Consider the following 16,668-nt stretch of genomic DNA (forward strand, 5'->3'; position numbering starts at 1 on the left):
TGATCTCATTTGCATATGCGATGACAGAGGCTGCTATTGGTTGACTTTTCTAATCAGGAAGTTGGTCTATAAATGGAATATTACACTTAATGTATATTCTAGCTGCCTTCTAGTTTTCCAACTAACATAAGTGAATTTATTCAAATAAATATTACATAATGTGCACTGAGAGTTGTCTGGATTTGTCAAGGGGGAACATTGAGAATGAGGGTCGTTGTTAGAATGCTGACACAGAATGTTATAGCTGAGTGTCAAGATAAGAAGTTTCTATTTCAGCTAAATCTACATCCCTGTTGACAAGCAGCTGTACTGGATTGTGGCATTATATATCATGCCGTATACATATCAGCTGGTGTAGCATCATAAGGCATTTAGAACATGCTGTGGTCTCAATTTCTATATGAGTACAACTGTATATTGTTTACATACTTGGATAATATGCACACAAAAAAACTAAAAACAAAACTGTCAGAATAAGTTTGCAATGTACTTTAGATCATTTTGATGCCTCCATATTTACAGGTTGGTTGGCTTCTTTAGATAACAATGACATCCTGTCAAATTCTTCCTGGATCAATGCTACAAAGAGTTACATGTTTTAACTTTAGCAGTGAATTCAGAAAACTACAGTAAGTAGGTATCATCTTGTCACAAACATATGAGTAACATTCTGCATGGCCAGCAGAATGCTCAGAGGTTTCTGTTTGTGTGGGAGAGCTCTGTAAAACAAATATGGCCGCTTTAAATCCAAACAATTCCTCAATGGCAACAAATGGACAATGGTTTTCAACACCTCTGAATGTAAAGTTCTGTGTTGTAATGAAACACACAATTGGGTCATAGGCAAACTCTCTGAAGTTGGAAGGAGAGACGCTAATGGATTTGTGTGATTCTAAATTTAAGTGATGAATGAATATGAAATATGTAAGCTATGCCGTTATCTAGAAGTGTCTTTTCCATCAACAGCCACGAGTCCTGAAAGTACAATTGAGATAGTGATGGGTTTTAAAAAGTAATTTCTGAACAGGATGATGTGCTTTAAGTGGCATATTTGACTTGCCGGATAAGATACTTGACTTCAAATTAAATTAAACTGCAAATATCACTTTAAAGGGACCAAAATGAACAACTGTCCTCTGGATATAGATTACCGAAATTTCTTTTGCTGACTCGCACAAAACGTTCTAACTTTTCCGTAAGGGTCAGTGAAATGAAAAGCATATCCAAAAAGGTTTTGTGTAAAAAGTTTTCACAGCATGAAAAACAACATGCAATTGCAGGAACAACAAAACAGAGATCAACATGAAAACAACTTCTGTACTCAATACCCCTTAATTACAACGACATGGACCACATCTGATGTGCAAATCAGAGAGCAATACACACACGTTCAAACTTTGCACCCTGAAATAAATGAACTTTCGGAAACAAATCCAAATAGTATAAACCCGACCATGGTACAATTGTGACCACGCACAGATTTTAACTTGACCACTTACGCCTGCGTTACCATCCAGAAGACATTGGGTGGATAGGAGGGTGATGTGTACTGTCCCTGGAGTGGCCCCTTTTGATGTTGACCCTACCCTGACCCCTTTGTAGGGGCCCTAACCATTTCACAGGAAGATCCCAGTGCTATAAAGGCACAATACATGACGAGAGTGCCACCGTCTTGCTGTTAAGCCCCAATAAAACGGGGTGACCTGGTGGTTAATTGAGGGCTCGTGCTAGCAAACACATTAAAGGCCTCTGCTGTATCATCACCAACAGGAAATACGGGTGCTCTTTAATTAAGGGACTTGTATTGCAGAGTGCAGGGAAAGTGCACCTGTTACACTGGTCTTTGTGCAGGTGTGGGAGGGTTAGTTGGCGATTAGCATCCGAAGACAGAAGGTGTCTGACTTATCTTTCCTGTCATGAAGATCTTCCACGCACACCACTTTCATAAATGTGTCTTTTGTACTTATGTAAGTGCAGTTGTAAAGGTGTACAAACGTCTGCCATCGCCCTATCTTCAGATGAGGTGTTAAAACGATAAAACACATAAGTCATACATGTTTTAATATAAATCCTCCGTATTTTCATAACAAGAATTCTACGCAAACCTTTTTTCGTACTTCTGTTTCCAAAAAGCGGTGATGAAATAGCACAGGAAAACAGGAGACAGAGGGTGGATAATTGCAAATAACCCAATATTGGGAGTTCAAAGGCTGTGGTGGGTTTGAGTGATAATTTTGGCTGAAGCATCCCCATAAACACTAATACAATTAGTGCATTGGAGGGGGCGTGGCAAGGCTTCCCTTTGAACAGACCCTGTGATCAGTTCCCCTTTCTCAATTAGCGTATTGTCCACTTCTCCTTTCAGCTGGGGGGTTACTCTGTCTCTCTCCCTCCGTCTCTCCCTCCGCCTCTCTCTCTCTCTCTCTCTCTCTCTCTCTCTCTCTCTCTCTCTCTCTCCCTGTCCCTCTCTCTCTCCCTTTCCCTCTCTCTCTCTCTCTCTCTCTCTCTCTCTCTCTATCTCCCTGTCCCTCTCTCTCTCTCTCCCTTTCCCTCTCTCTCTCCAGCCTCCCTTTGAAGTGATTATCCCTTTATCTCAAGCCTGAGCGAAGAATATCTAGAGGACAATGGGAAATTAAAGCCCATATGCGAAGCAGCGTGAATGTCTGTTTATACAGAGCCACGGAGAAAGAGAGAAAAAGAAAGATGGAAAAGAGGGGGAAAGAAAAAGGTGGAAAGAGGGAGAGAAATAAGGTGGGCGATTAGCATCATTTGGTTAGCATTAGCACCGTAGCTTTTCATCCCTGGTGGATGTCTACAGCAATCGAGATTAGTTAGGCCTCGTGCCGAGGTTGACACTTGTGGCGGCAGACTTCGGGGGGGTAAAAGTGAGAGAGTGACAGAATAGGACGGGAATCCATCACGACAGACAGAAAGAGTGTAGGAAGGAGGGAGGGAGGAAAAGATAGAAGAGGAAGGATGAAGGAAGAGAGAAAAGGAATTCAGTTGTCAGCAGAATCAGATGGTAGACGGGAAGCTTGGCAGAGATACAATTAAAGTGTGGAGTTAAGACTGGCTTTGAAGTTGGACATGGTGCATAACACCCTTAAAGTTAGAGAAGCCAGCCATTCATCGCCTTGTTCTGCTTCGTTAAGAGGATTCACTTTAAAAGGCCTGATTTGAGAAAATAAACTTTAATTTTAAAACTTCAAAAAATCTAAATACATTGAGTAGGTGACGGACAGTCAAAGAGCAACATCGTGGAAGAAAACCCCTGACGGCTGCAGTAAAACTTGTTGACGTGCATCCAGGGGGATGCTTGCTTGGTTGCTTGTTGAGGAGCGAGTGGTTGCATGTGAGCCTTGAAGACAAATAATTATTTTCTCACTCTCTCTCCCGCCTTTTTTTGTTTTAATCCTGTTTTGCGGCAGCTTAAAAGTTTAATAATGTATAGAAACAATGTCTGATGCTCAGCCTAATCCTTTTGGCCGAGAAAACCTTTGTGGCCGTGCCTGTGAAGAGCTCTCTCCCCAGTGCAATATGGCGTGTATTTCATCCCCTTTTACCTCTCCTGGTGGGGGTGGTGGAATTGAACTGGAAGAGGTCTATCTTTTCAGAACTCGCAGATGCCCCTGGAAAGATCACTCAGATTATTGGCCCGCCACTGATTTGCTTTGAATAACCAGAAGTCTCTCTGATGTAGCTAACCGCTAACTGAGCCAGACGGTGGCCTGGACGGGGTCACGGGCACATGCTTTTCTCATCCTCTTTTCTATCTGTAACTTCTTTTCTTTCTTTCTCTTTCTTTCTTTCTTTCTTTCTTTCTTTCTTTCTTTCTTTCTTTCATTCCTCCTTCCCCCTTCTTTCTGTTTGGTTAAATGCATTAATAACATCAGAAGATATTCTCTTTAGTATGTAGAACTGTCACAATGCTGCTTCTCATTATTCGGATAGTTGGCTTAACATTAGCAGTTGGTCTTTAATGCGTCTTTACGGGCATTTAGTATGAGAGGCAGGTAGGATGGTTAATGTTAGCGCTACTGATCAATAACTAGGTCTGTATTACAAATGATCCAGAAAAGTGACCCGCTTAACATGGAACAACAGTTGGAGTCTACAAAGAGCCGAATGCTGCTTGCTCTGCTATGCTTAACTACCCCACTGCCTTGGTTAAACTGTCTCTCATGCACCTCATGGTTAGTTTGACAGGAAGTCGATGGCGACGATAAGGCAAATTAATTGGTCCTATTGATCCATTGATCCAGTGTCTTACAACTGTTGGCTCTTGACAATAAAAATAAAGCTTAAGTGTATGGGAAACATTCAATGAAGCAATTATACAATGGATAACCTCATCAATCCACTTCAAAACGAAGGACAAAAAGTGTTAAATTGGATGTGTTTTAGTTTAACACATGTAAGTGACCTTTAATCTAATGCAATCTGTGTCCGCAGGTATTTCTGAGGTAGGCCAAAACCACGAAAATCTGCTTTTGCTTGTGATATATTTTTTGGGTTCACAAAAAGGGGCTTCGCATCCAGATGGTTCAGTTATCTGTATATGTTTTGTCAATATTTAACATACGACTCTGTGGTTGCTGCTGTATTGTATGAGATCCAATCAGAAGGACGGTCGTTTTCGACCTCAAGCCTGAGCCAACCGCATTGTTGTTAATTCTCACTTTCTGTTTCTGAGGTAAGAAACCTTGGGAGATAAGACCGACCCTGTTGGATGTTTGTGTCAGCTTCTCTGCAGGTGTGCAAAAAGAAAAGGGGGGGGGGTGAGCTTCAAAAACAAGGCACACAGAGAGATAGGCAAAGACGTCAACAAAGGGGGTACTGCCTGTATGCACCTCTCTGAGCCTGCAAGCTTGAACGGAAGACAGGAGATAGGAAAAACATTCCCACAGAGTTAGAGGGAGAGGGAGAGGGAGAGGGAGAGGGAGAGGGAGAGGGAGAGGGAGAGGGAGAGGGAGAGGGAGAGGGAGAGGGAGAGGGAGAGAGAGAGAGAGGGAGAGAGAGAGAGAGGGGGAGAGAGAGGGGGAGAGAGAGAGATGGAGTGGGGAGTGAGACAGGGAAGGCGAAAGCTCATGAAACCTGCAAGTCAATTCCCTATCTAGAAGAATACAAACACGAAGCACCTTTTCTACTGTGAAGAAGCACTAATATGTAATAAGTCTGACATTTAATGACCCAAACAACAACTATTCACTATGGATTAGCTGGCCCTTTGACATACATTGCTCGTGTTCAGACAGGAGCGTGCAATGGTGGAAAATACCAGCGGGTCAGGTGAGTTCACACAAGGCCTCTTTTGCAACACGTCTCGTTTCGCCAGTAGCCTGTAGTAGCCCCGCAGGAAGAGCATCCCAATGCAAAGGCCAGCCAATCATCGCTTGCCCTGAGCAGTGTCAGAATGTGTCAACAGAGCAGCTTGATGGACGCATTCTCCCTTGTTTGCCCTCCTACACCTGCGATGGTGTGGCACAGAGAGACTGACAGAATCTAAGGTCGACTGCAAAAAGAGAGAAAGAGAGAGATAGAGGAGATGGGGGAGGGGGGGGGGGTGACAAGAGCAGCCCCCCCACTCCATCTCATAATGAAATCCGGTGCCATAAAATGTAGGAGTCGAGCAAACAGCTCCTCCCCGGGCTTGTTGGGGAGTTTGTTTTAAAGTGGAAATGAGGCTGGTGGCTGGGTGGCGATTAGCCCTGTGGCTAACATGAAAGGAGAGGAAGAGACAGCTGCTAATTTCCTCCTTTGACCTTTTGCTCCCGCTGGTATTTCATACAAACGGTGATTTATGGTCCTAACGGCAGGCTGCTACCGGTAGGATTACGGTAAGAGGGAGCAGGACTCTGACCCCCGGTCTCTATTTCTCTGCCTCTCTCGGTCTGCCTCACCTTCTCTTTCTAACCCTAACCCTGTCTCTGTTTTTATCTGTCTGCCTCTCTGTCTGCCTCACCTTCTCTTTCCAACCCTAACCCTGTCTCTGTTTTTATCTCTCTGCCTCTCTGTCTGCCTCACCTTCTCTTTCTAACCCTAATCCTGTCTCTGTTTTTATCTCTCTGCCTCTCTGTCTGCCTCACCTTCTCTTTCTAACCCTAACCCTGTCTCTGTTTTTATCTCTCTGCCTCTCTGTCTGCCTCACCTTCTCTTTCTAACCCTAATCCTGTCTCTGTTTTTATCTCTCTGCCTCTCTGTCTGCCTCACCTTCTCTTTCTAACCCTAACCCTGTCTCTGTTTTTATCTCTCTGCCTCTCTGTCTGCCTCACCTTCTCTTTCTAACCCTAACCCTCTCGCTGTTTTTCTTTTCTCTTGTTTTTCTGTTCTTCCTTCCCTTTTCTCTCTCTCTTCTCTGGCCTCTTTGTTGTTCTCTCATGTCTTCTTTCGCTCTTGCTCTCCCTCACTCCTCTGCCTCTCCACCTTGTCACTCAATCCTTGAAAAAAGAAAAAAATAACAACGTCGATGTGCAATTGACAAAACGTATTCACTGTTTGGGAACTGAGATCTGTGCTATTGATTACGGGGACGCGAGCATGGCAGTTGCAGGGAAACCCCAGTGAAATCCGTCGAGGGCTCATCCTTGCAAGATGGGCCGATGCACACCGGAGGCCCCAGTAGACAGGGGGGGCAAACAAAGAACCCTTCTTAACATTCCTCCCTACTCCTCCCTTTCTACCAACCCCCCCCCCCCTCCTCTGCCCCATCCTCTCCTCTTGCTTCACTAGCTGTCATTATTGTCCCTCCATTGTCACTCCCATTGTCCCTCCAGTTTGGCCCGAAGGCTGGAAAATACCCACGAGACAGCTTCAAACGATGTTTTCAGCTCCGTTTCAACCACGAAAGGGTTGGCATGACCTCATCGATGACATGGGGGCTTGTGGGTAGGGGTATTGACCTATCAGTTGCCTTGTTTTTAAGAACGAGAGTTAAGTTGCGTCTAATAGGCTGAGACCAAGCTTTTGTTCTTTCATTACTTTGCTTCTTATATGACACATTAACTGACTCTACTAACTGACTCGACGAGCGAAAGGGATACCACATCTGATGGTGGTAGTGACTGTGTTAAAAGATACATGAATACAGAAGGTCAAGTTGAATTTAAACTCTGCCTTGGTTTATGCAAAAGACCATTGGGACATATTGATTTTGGACACATCAGACCTTTCAACATGAGGCTGTTGCCTAAACCATTGTCCCCCTTGGGGTTTCTGTCACGAAAGAGATAATTCAACACTACTTGAAATAGCTTCAAAACAAACAATGGAAGAAAACAAACAAAATGTGCGATTCATGCTCACTCCCTTGCGTTTTCCCTCACTCCCGCCCTCCTTCTTCACTCTCTCCCCTGGACAGCAAATTAAATCCCCCCCACACATGTATGCACACACACACGCATTTACACTCACACACACATACACACACACACACACACTCTCTCCTACTGACTCCGCCTCTTCTTCTCACCCACCTCTCTGGGCTTCATTCAAAGTTCAAGCGGGTCATTAGCCGACTGATTACAGTGAGAAAGAGAGGGCATCCATTAAGCTAGAAGAGGTGTCAGCACGTGTGTGTGTGTGTGTGTGCGTCTGTATCAATCAGCGTGGCGTGGGTGACGCCGCCGCCGCGTTGTTTGTCTTTCTCATGAAAGAGAGAGAGGGATCAAAAGGCTGGTCACCAGCTGGACCCTCCATCACACTGGCTCACTGTGACTTTAAGGCCCTGAAGCAGCTGTGGGGCTCGGGGGGAGCTCCTGTGTGTGTGTGTGTTTGTGTGTGTGTGTGTGTGTGTGTAAATGAGTGTGTGTGTATTTTGTGTCAATGAATGCGTATGTGTGTTTGTGTAAATGGGTGCGTGTGTGTGTGTTTGTGTGCCTTTGTATGTGTTTGTGTGTGCTTGTGTAAATGAGAGTGTGTGTATTTTGTGAAAATGAGTGTGTGTGTGTGTGTGTAAATGAATGTGTGTGTGTAAGAGAAAGTGAGTGAGAGACTATGTGCCAGGGGAAGGGATGCTGGTTGGGTTTTGTACAGTATGTGTACTGTGTGTGGTCATGTAATAGCTTGCAAGAGCGAATATTTGATTGGTGTGGTGTTGCTATGTGCTGCAAGGCTGTGCATATGTGATGACAAGACGAGTGACCCATATACTTCCCCAAGTGGCTGACCTTCATAAGACAAGACAACATGATTTCAACAAACTCAATGGACCAACACGTGATTCAATCAAACAACATGCATCTCGTAAATAATTCCATGTGATTGTTTATTATTCCTCCGACTATCATTCAGAACATGTTTTTGCATCCAAGAAAGAAAATAAATCTCACCCACGCGTTGCATTTCTGCTCTCTCTCGTCATTTCTACCCCCCAAACTCCACCTAGAACAAAAAACAAACATGTATAAGTTTAAATATTTCACTTTTTCTTCGATATTGTAAATAACCATTTCCTAACCATACTTTGATAGGATGCCATTGTTGGTGGCACATACATGGAAGAAAAATCAATTTGAGGTTTCTTTGAAGTGCTGGCAATACAGTGTTTGTGAAAATGCTTACATGAACCACGGGATGAACGGAAAGCACAAGCTATTGAAACCAGAGTTCAAGTACACTTAGGAAGCGAGCGTTTCCTGAATGTCCCCGCCCCCTTCCCTCAAAGACATTCCACAGGCATACCTTATCATATTTCCTTTCAGAACCTCTATCAACCCGCAGGGTTCAAAATGTCATCCTACTTGCTTTTCTATGGTGTAAATCTCCCTTCCTCTCAAAGAGGAGATGTCACTTGTATCGCGTGTGCGTGCGTGTGTGTGTGCATGCTTGCGTGACCGTGTGGAAGTCGATCGTCGGCTTCTGACGAAACGTCAAGTCTTGGTGACTTTAACCAAGCCCGCAGGTGAGAACGTTTCCACACCGAGTCCTCCTCTTTCACACCCCTTTCCTGTTTTCCACAGGTACAAAGGTAAAGCAGCCGCCAGGGCCTCTTGTTTGGAAGCCTCCTCTGTGCCCTTTGGTTCCCTTGGCCTTCCTGCATGCCCTTGTGTTCTGGCACGACACTCGTGAAACGCTACCTGGGGGGCTTTGAGAGGGGCCTTTTGGATCTTTAGTGTCCCCCACACCCCACCCCTTCGGTGCTGCAGACCCCGGATTTGTGTGTGTGTAGGTGTTTGAGAGAGATAGGGCAAGTGTGTGTGTGTGTGTGTGAGAGAGTGTGTATTTTCTACTCCAGCGAAACCCTGAGATGATGTAACAGCCTGGCGTTCTCTGGTGAATTGCCCGAGTGACATCACCAGGGCCTCATTCGCCACTCTGCAGAGACCAAACAGGGAACAGTGAGCCTTAGGAATCTGTTGATCTCGTTGGAGATCAAAGCGAGGGTGTGTGTGTGTGTGGGTGTGTGTGTGTGTGTGTGTGGGGGTGGGTGTGTATGTGTGTGTGTGTGTGTGTGGGTGTGTGCATGCAGGAGTGAATTATAGTGTTGGAAACCTGTGAGGCTACTTCTACCTGCCAAAACCTGATTCATACACAGAGGTTTGAGCTGGGATGGTGATGTTTCTGAGTGTTTCAGACAAAGTTGAATGTACAGAGAACAACCGTGAGGAGTTTTAGACACATTCTTGGGAAACCTCAAGAATATTTCCTTTTTAGGGGCCCCAGGAATACACGCAAGTACTTCTTAGGAGAAACAGCAAAAACCTGCGGTTGTGTGGGTGAAATTCGGATACCATATAATGTTCGAACCTTGAAATATACATGCCACACGATGTTGAAGCATTTCTGTTCGCGATTTACAATACATAAACACGCTGGTTTGGAAAAGCCTGGGGATTATTTGGACAGAAGTCTAGAATCAGCTATTTCAGGTTTCCACGGTAACGCCCCTCCAAGTGTTCTTGAAAGTGTCAACCACTGCCCCCCCCCCCCCCCCTTTAATTCTCCCTGAACCCCAAACAGTGTTGAGACTTGAAATATCGAACACAGATCGTAGGTCTGCCCTAAAACCAGTTTGTATTTGACACTTTCCTCTCTTCACGTGGGCTGGATGTTACTGTAGCTGCAAAATGTTTTGTTTAAAGTCATTGGCTTTGCTTCGTCGACTGACTAAACATAAAACCGTGGCGTTACTTTATCATAACAAGCTACTGAGGTGATTTATTTGGGGGCTTTTCTCTTGTTATCACTCAAAGTCGACATCTGGTTTAGGTCTGCTCACGCTTTGCCTTGTGAACGCTTCCTGTTTTGAGGTGTGGACGTTATGGCCAAAGCAGTGGTCATGTGAATTCACACTCAAATGAATTCTGATGAAAGCCATAACCATGGATACTGTGCACGGTGCTCTGTTTACTTCAGAGTGAATTTCACCTCCTGGTGCAGAACCGTGAGACACAGACGGAGGCTGTCCACATGAAAAGAACACATTCTGCCACTGCCGCAGTAGAACTATCGACGTGTTCCCATCCAGTAAAGGCAAGAAAGAACTGATTTCTGTATTTTTCAAAGAGAAAGGGAAAAAGAAAAGTTGAGAAAACCTTAGGAGAGCAACATTTCCACCAGGGCCCAATTGATGTTAACTTGAGAGACTTTGACTTTTCAGTTTGCATTTGATATAGTGTCTTTTCAGCGGCCACGCGAGGAAGACAGTTAAGGAAAAACTGCAGTGAGACGACAGAATCTGCTTGTTAGAAGTAGAGCAAAAAAGGCTTTCCTTCTTTTGCTTTGTCCTACTGATATTCATCTTGCCAGTTGAAAAGTGAAGATGGCAAAACTTCAGGCATCTAAGGAAACTTAGCAATCCACCAAAATAGAAAGCCTTCCAACAGGATTGAGATGAAGACAAATCGAAGCTGCAAGAGTAAATGGGATTTAGAGACTGACAGTTTTGCAGGCAAAGGCACATTTGACATAGTGATGGAGTACACATACTGTAGAGATGGCATGCAAACATGATACCATACTGTGCAAGTGATAATACTATGTAAGTGAATGGGGTGATAGGATCTATCATAGCAATCAAGGGTTACTGACTCTCATCCTCGCCCTGTGTCTGTAAGTGTGTGCATGTGTTTGTGTGTGTATGGCTTTTGCTCAACAAATAATTGTAAAGCTTCGTGTTGTGGTGGGCTTTTCTCTCTCTGTCTCTCTCCTACAATTCAAAGTTCCACCCCCAAAAAGTTTAAATACCGCTTATCTCACAAAAAGAGATCAAAGCTCTACTCTTTTTCCTCCAAAACATGCATCGTTTAAACTTCTCAATTCATCTAGATCATTCTGTCTCCTTCAGTCTCTGGGAAGAAAGATGACTAGCTGATCACGGCAAATATGAGTCGGATGGATGTGAACGGCAAACTCTCGAGTCCTCCCTTTCTTTCCGCTCAATGGCTAGATGAATAAATGATATTTGTCTCTTTAATCGACGTTGCTCGGCACTAACAAAGAGACTTGGAGACATTTTGAGGACACCCAGCAATCAGGCGCGTTGGGAGGCGGAGCTAGTTGGCTTTGACGGACAGGTGGATCAAAAACCCAGGCCCTTAAACGTGTCTACCTACTTTGGAACAATTTTGCTTTTCACTCTTGAAAAGGAAGAGAAAAAAAAGATAAAAGAATCATTTCATCTCCTCCATTGTTTCAAAGTACTTTTTTCTTCTCTCTTTTGTTCCTGATAAAGCACTCTCTATATTGATGACATCGAAAGTGCCTATTCCCTGGAAAAAAAGTGACATGTCATCTATATATATCATTGGGAGTGTACTCCGATTTAACTTCGCCCCAATGCGGTGTGTGTCATGAGTTGATGTGCCTGACAGCTGCAAGTTGAAAGACACCGGTCTCGAACCCTCTGAAGATTCAAATTAAATGTTTCCGTGGTGACAGGAGCTCGATGAATGCAAATGAAGTGGCAGAAAGAATGCACACTCGCAGAGAAAAAGAGTAGAGCGACAAACCTTGTCAGCCACTCTTCTCTGGGATATCAAAAAGTCACATGTCGTGCAAAGTTTGCATCTCTACAAAGAGCTTAGATCGTGCGCTGTTACCGCGGCAAAGACGGCGGTTTGACTTTCAGGGCGCCACATTTGATGAAAAGAACGGGAAATTGGGACAGTTCTCCATATGGAGTAAAGGTGTGAGACTTTTATTTTCTGACAAGAGACTGGTAAGCTATCTCCCGTAAACTCTTGACGTCTACAGTGCTTTCCTCAGAAAGAGTCAAAGTGTTTTGTCTTTGTCTACACTAACAAAAACGTACTGTCTCAATGTCTTACTCATTCCTTCACTCTTCAGCTCTTCTAGGATTATAATCTTTGAAAAGATGTTCCTACAGCTCCCTCAGATTAAAACAACAAGAACACAAAATATGGCATTTTCTCATAATAGTTCAGCATTAAGCTAAGGAGAGCTACTGAGAATATGGCACCTTAACCAAGGCACCAGGTGCCACAAACAAGTAGTCCTGTTGAATTTTCAGGTGTCACTGGTTTAGCATCATAGCAGGTAACAGCTAAGCTGAACTGCAGAATCCATCATAACATCACTGACTAAGCAGGTTTAGTTGAACAGTTCAGAAGCACCGGCTTTGAAGGAGACAGCCTAAATTCGTCCCAGATGTGGATCCCTTCGGAATTCCAAGAAACGAACACTATCTCCACTGGCCAGTTCATCCACTGGATAGATTACTAATGTCTGTTATGTGTCAAAAACAACAGATTAAGACGACTCTGTGAATTGAATCAGGAAAGAATGGCAAAGGCCGTAGACGCGGGAATACTCCAGTATTTTCACAGATATCTGAGTTTTTTGTGTTTTCATTTGTTTTGTCTAGTCTCATCAAAGCCTTCCGTGGTCTCCTAATTGCATGTGGTTGCCCTAGCTAGCTGTGGAGATCTAATCATGGTTTGTGCTAATAACCAAGTTCGTTAGGAAAACACAAACAAGAGAAGATTGTAAAAACGACTGTAAGGCCCACTTGAAGACTGACACACAACGCTCTTAATAAAACATGAAATACGCACCCACAAACACACACAAAGATTTCCTAGAAAAGGGTACTTGTTAAAGGTTCTTTTCACCTCACACCCAAGATGCAGAGACATACTTTGGTCCTTTGTTGCATTTCAACTCAACAACTTCCTTTCAAGAACAGCTGAGACATCCAATGCCGTGATCCTCACAGCCCACCCTCTTGTTCGGCCCTCCCTTTCACCATTCATGATTACAGTAGGAGCGTGCCACACGCACGTCACTGTGCTGAGGAACAATCGTGCCCATTGACCCTCAGGGCATGGCGGGGGACTCTTCATGACGGATGATGCTGTCCCGGGACAGACACTGACCGGGGGTCACCGGGGCAGGACTGTGGGTGGATGGCAACAGGCGAGGGGAAAAGGGCAGAGGGGGTGTGGGAGGGGGTGGGGCCCTGGTACTTGATAGTGTAGTCAGTGTGTCCAAGGAAGAGAGGACAACCACGTCCACACAGACACACACTGAGTCAAAGGTCAAAAACATGGACACACACGGGACAAATTACCCAGACAAAGTCAGAGGCACCAACACACACACACACACACACACACACACACAGAGAAATTAGAGTGAGGCCCCGGCCCCGTGCCTTTGAACCGTGGCTTGATGGAGTCTGATAATCTAACCATGTGGGTTGCTCAGGAACTCTGCATAACTCGGCACATTCTTACAGAGTACAGCAGCCAATGTGAGGCCACGGTGCGGTCACCCTATCCACAACCCACTCACTGTGGTGGGGGTGGGAATAACAGCCTGGGCCAGGCAGCAGCCTTCCCCTACTCTTTAAGTGGTACCCACCTACACCAAGGTAAATAGTGACTAGATTTGGATTTTGGACCGAACCAATCAAGATCAGAGGTGAAACTGATCTTAATCAAAGCTTACGACTCTCTCGTTTCCACTGCAGTCTGGGTATAGGGGGCCATAACCTGCCCCTTCATCAGAGAGGTCCGGACGGTTTTCTCACGAGAAGGAGGTCTACTGTGCCCCATTCTCATACAAGACCTCCGTGTCTATCAAGGCTCGGATGAAATCTAGCTTGACGCCGCCGGTGAGAATCTGGAGATTTTCTGTGTTTTTGGACGGGAACACAACACCGGGACGCCCATGTAGGTCAGAAACAAATCCCGCGCCTCCAGCAGAGAGCCTAGAACCCAGATCCCCCATTTCAGGATGAGAGGGAGTGGAGAAGCAGTGGGGGTGTCTTCCAGGTGCTGCATTTCACAGTGGAGGCAGATAGCTGAGCGGTGAGGGAGTTGGGCTAATAATCAGAAGGTTGCTGGATCGATTCCCCGCTGGCCAAATGACGTTGTGTCCTTGGGCTAGGCACTTCACCCTACTTGCCTCGGGGTGAATGTCCCTGTACTTACTGTAAGTCACTCTGGATAAGAGTGTTGACTGGGTTTTTTTACAGAGAATCTCTCCAAAGAGAGCCCAGATGGTGGGAGGTAGACACACATAAAACACTGACGTACACACACATGGGGCACGCAGTAACACAGGCAGGCAGACACACAGACTTCGATGTTCTTACACTCACAAACTCAAACTTGTGGTTTCTGAGGTACGTGCGCACACACACACACACAAGTGCGCACACACACACAAATGCCTGTGCTTCCCAAGGGCTCAAAGACAGGAGTGCACACACAGTCACTGACTGAAGGTGAGAACTGACTTGTAGCTCCTGGGTGGTCCTTGTGTAAAGATAAGGCAAGCGTGCACAAAGCTCAGAGTCGAAGCACAAGTTTGGGACTGTTCTGTTGGGTTAGCTTCGGCCTGTCCTCCCTCTCTCTCTCTCTCTCTCTCTCTCTCTCTCTCTCTCTCTCTCTCTCTCTCTCTCTCTCTCTCTCTCTTTGTGTGGGGAATGTCTGTGCTTCTACAGTGCAGGAGCCTCTAAGTTTAGCTCCGATTACAGAGCTTGTTTAATGACAATGAGTCAGGAGCATGACTGTCTCAGACTGTATAAACCTCCCAAGTCCCCGCAAGCCTCGCTGCTCACATCAGCTCTGTTTGTGGGAGATTACCTTGCCCCATACAGGAGGCTTGTGGCTTTGTAGCGGAGTTGGTCAGGCATGAAGATGGAGAAGGTGGTTTCGAAAGAAGAAGAGGAAGACGTTTGAAATGAAGAGATAAAAGAGTTAATCTTCCCTCCATTTCCAAACCCAATCCTCCATGGTTCCCTATTTATCTATGGGAGGGGTAAGGTCCTCCTCCTCTCTCTCTCTCTCTTTCTCTCTCTCTCTCTCTCTCTCTCTCTCTCTCTCTCTCTCTCTCTCTCTCTCTCTCTCTCTCTCCCTCTCCCTCTCTCTCTCCCTCTCCCTCTCTTTGTCTCTGTTTCATGTGGTTAGTGGAACAACAATGTACATCCGCAGTGTTCATCCTTTGATGTTTCATATTCACCAAACCGACTTAAAGCGGAGGAGAAAAGAGAGAGTGAGTAAGACGCGGAAGAGAGATTTTGTGGTGCTGCCTTGGCTCCCCTTCTCATTCTTTCTCCTCCTCTCCCTCTCCCTGTCCCTCTCTCTCACTGGCAAGCCATCTGACGTCTCCCGGCAAAAGACAAAATTCGGTTTCGCCTGTTAAGCCGTCCGTCAAAGCCGCGCGAGAGGGTTCTCTTTTCTCTCTCTCTCCCTCTCTCTCTCTCTCTACATTTTCATGGATGTGGCTGTGCCGTTGTGAAGGCCGCTTACACGCTTTTCAAACAATAACAGTTTGACCCCTCCTCCCCTCCCCGCACCCCCATGTTTCCTCTGCCAGGGCCCTTCACATGCCAACACATCCTTTGGAGGGCCTTGAACCGACAACAAACGCTAAGCGGTTTCACCGTCCAGAGAAAGTGAGGGCCCCATCCACAAGCCTAGTGTAATTAAACTAGATCTAATACTGTTATATTTCGGGTTGGAAAAGACCCAAAGGAAGATGTGGGGATTTTGAGACTTGCTCGCACGAGTGATTTCCCAGCCTTTTGTTGGTCAATGTAAAAAATAGTTTACGAACCAAAAATTGTGAATCGTGACTTTTGAAAAAAAAAATATTGAGTGAGGTGTGAGCTATCATGTTTATAGTTTAAAGAGTGTCAGAACTCCATATCTGTACGTGGAACTTCTCCCTTTTTGAAACAGGTTCAAACTCAAATCACACCTCATTTCTCACATGAAGGAATGCCATGTTTTACTTTAACATGATCTCTTTCCCATAACACGATTTCAGGGCACACGTTTGATCCTGAGCAAGCATCATATGGTTGCCTACCAACTTGCTCCTGTCAGCGCTAATTGCTTCTGGCATATTCCGCCTACAGGAACTTCTCACACAGCCAAGTTACGCACACGCGGCCTGAAGCATACAAAAAAATAAAAAAGACATCCCTTCCTACATAGCTCACCTTGTTAAGTGACATCCACCTCCATCTGGTTTCACTGCGGAGACGTGGTCCTTAGCCCCTGCAGTCCACACACCTCAATCCCTTGGGTTGCAGGAGGGAAAGAACATGAAAGAAATAATCAAAAAGGAGGCTTCAGAACTCAGTGAGTGGCTTCTGGAATGCAAAGTGTTATCAGAAATACAGCTGAACTTGAACCTCTGTCGCCCGTCCTTCCTGCAGGCAATGTTATCCTTTCAACTGGCTGTTGCCTTCAATAA

The sequence above is a fragment of the Hypomesus nipponensis genome, chromosome 21 (assembly GCF_054491055.1).
Source record: "Hypomesus nipponensis isolate SF chromosome 21, ASM5449105v1, whole genome shotgun sequence".
Lineage (NCBI taxonomy): Eukaryota > Metazoa > Chordata > Actinopteri > Osmeriformes > Osmeridae > Hypomesus > Hypomesus nipponensis.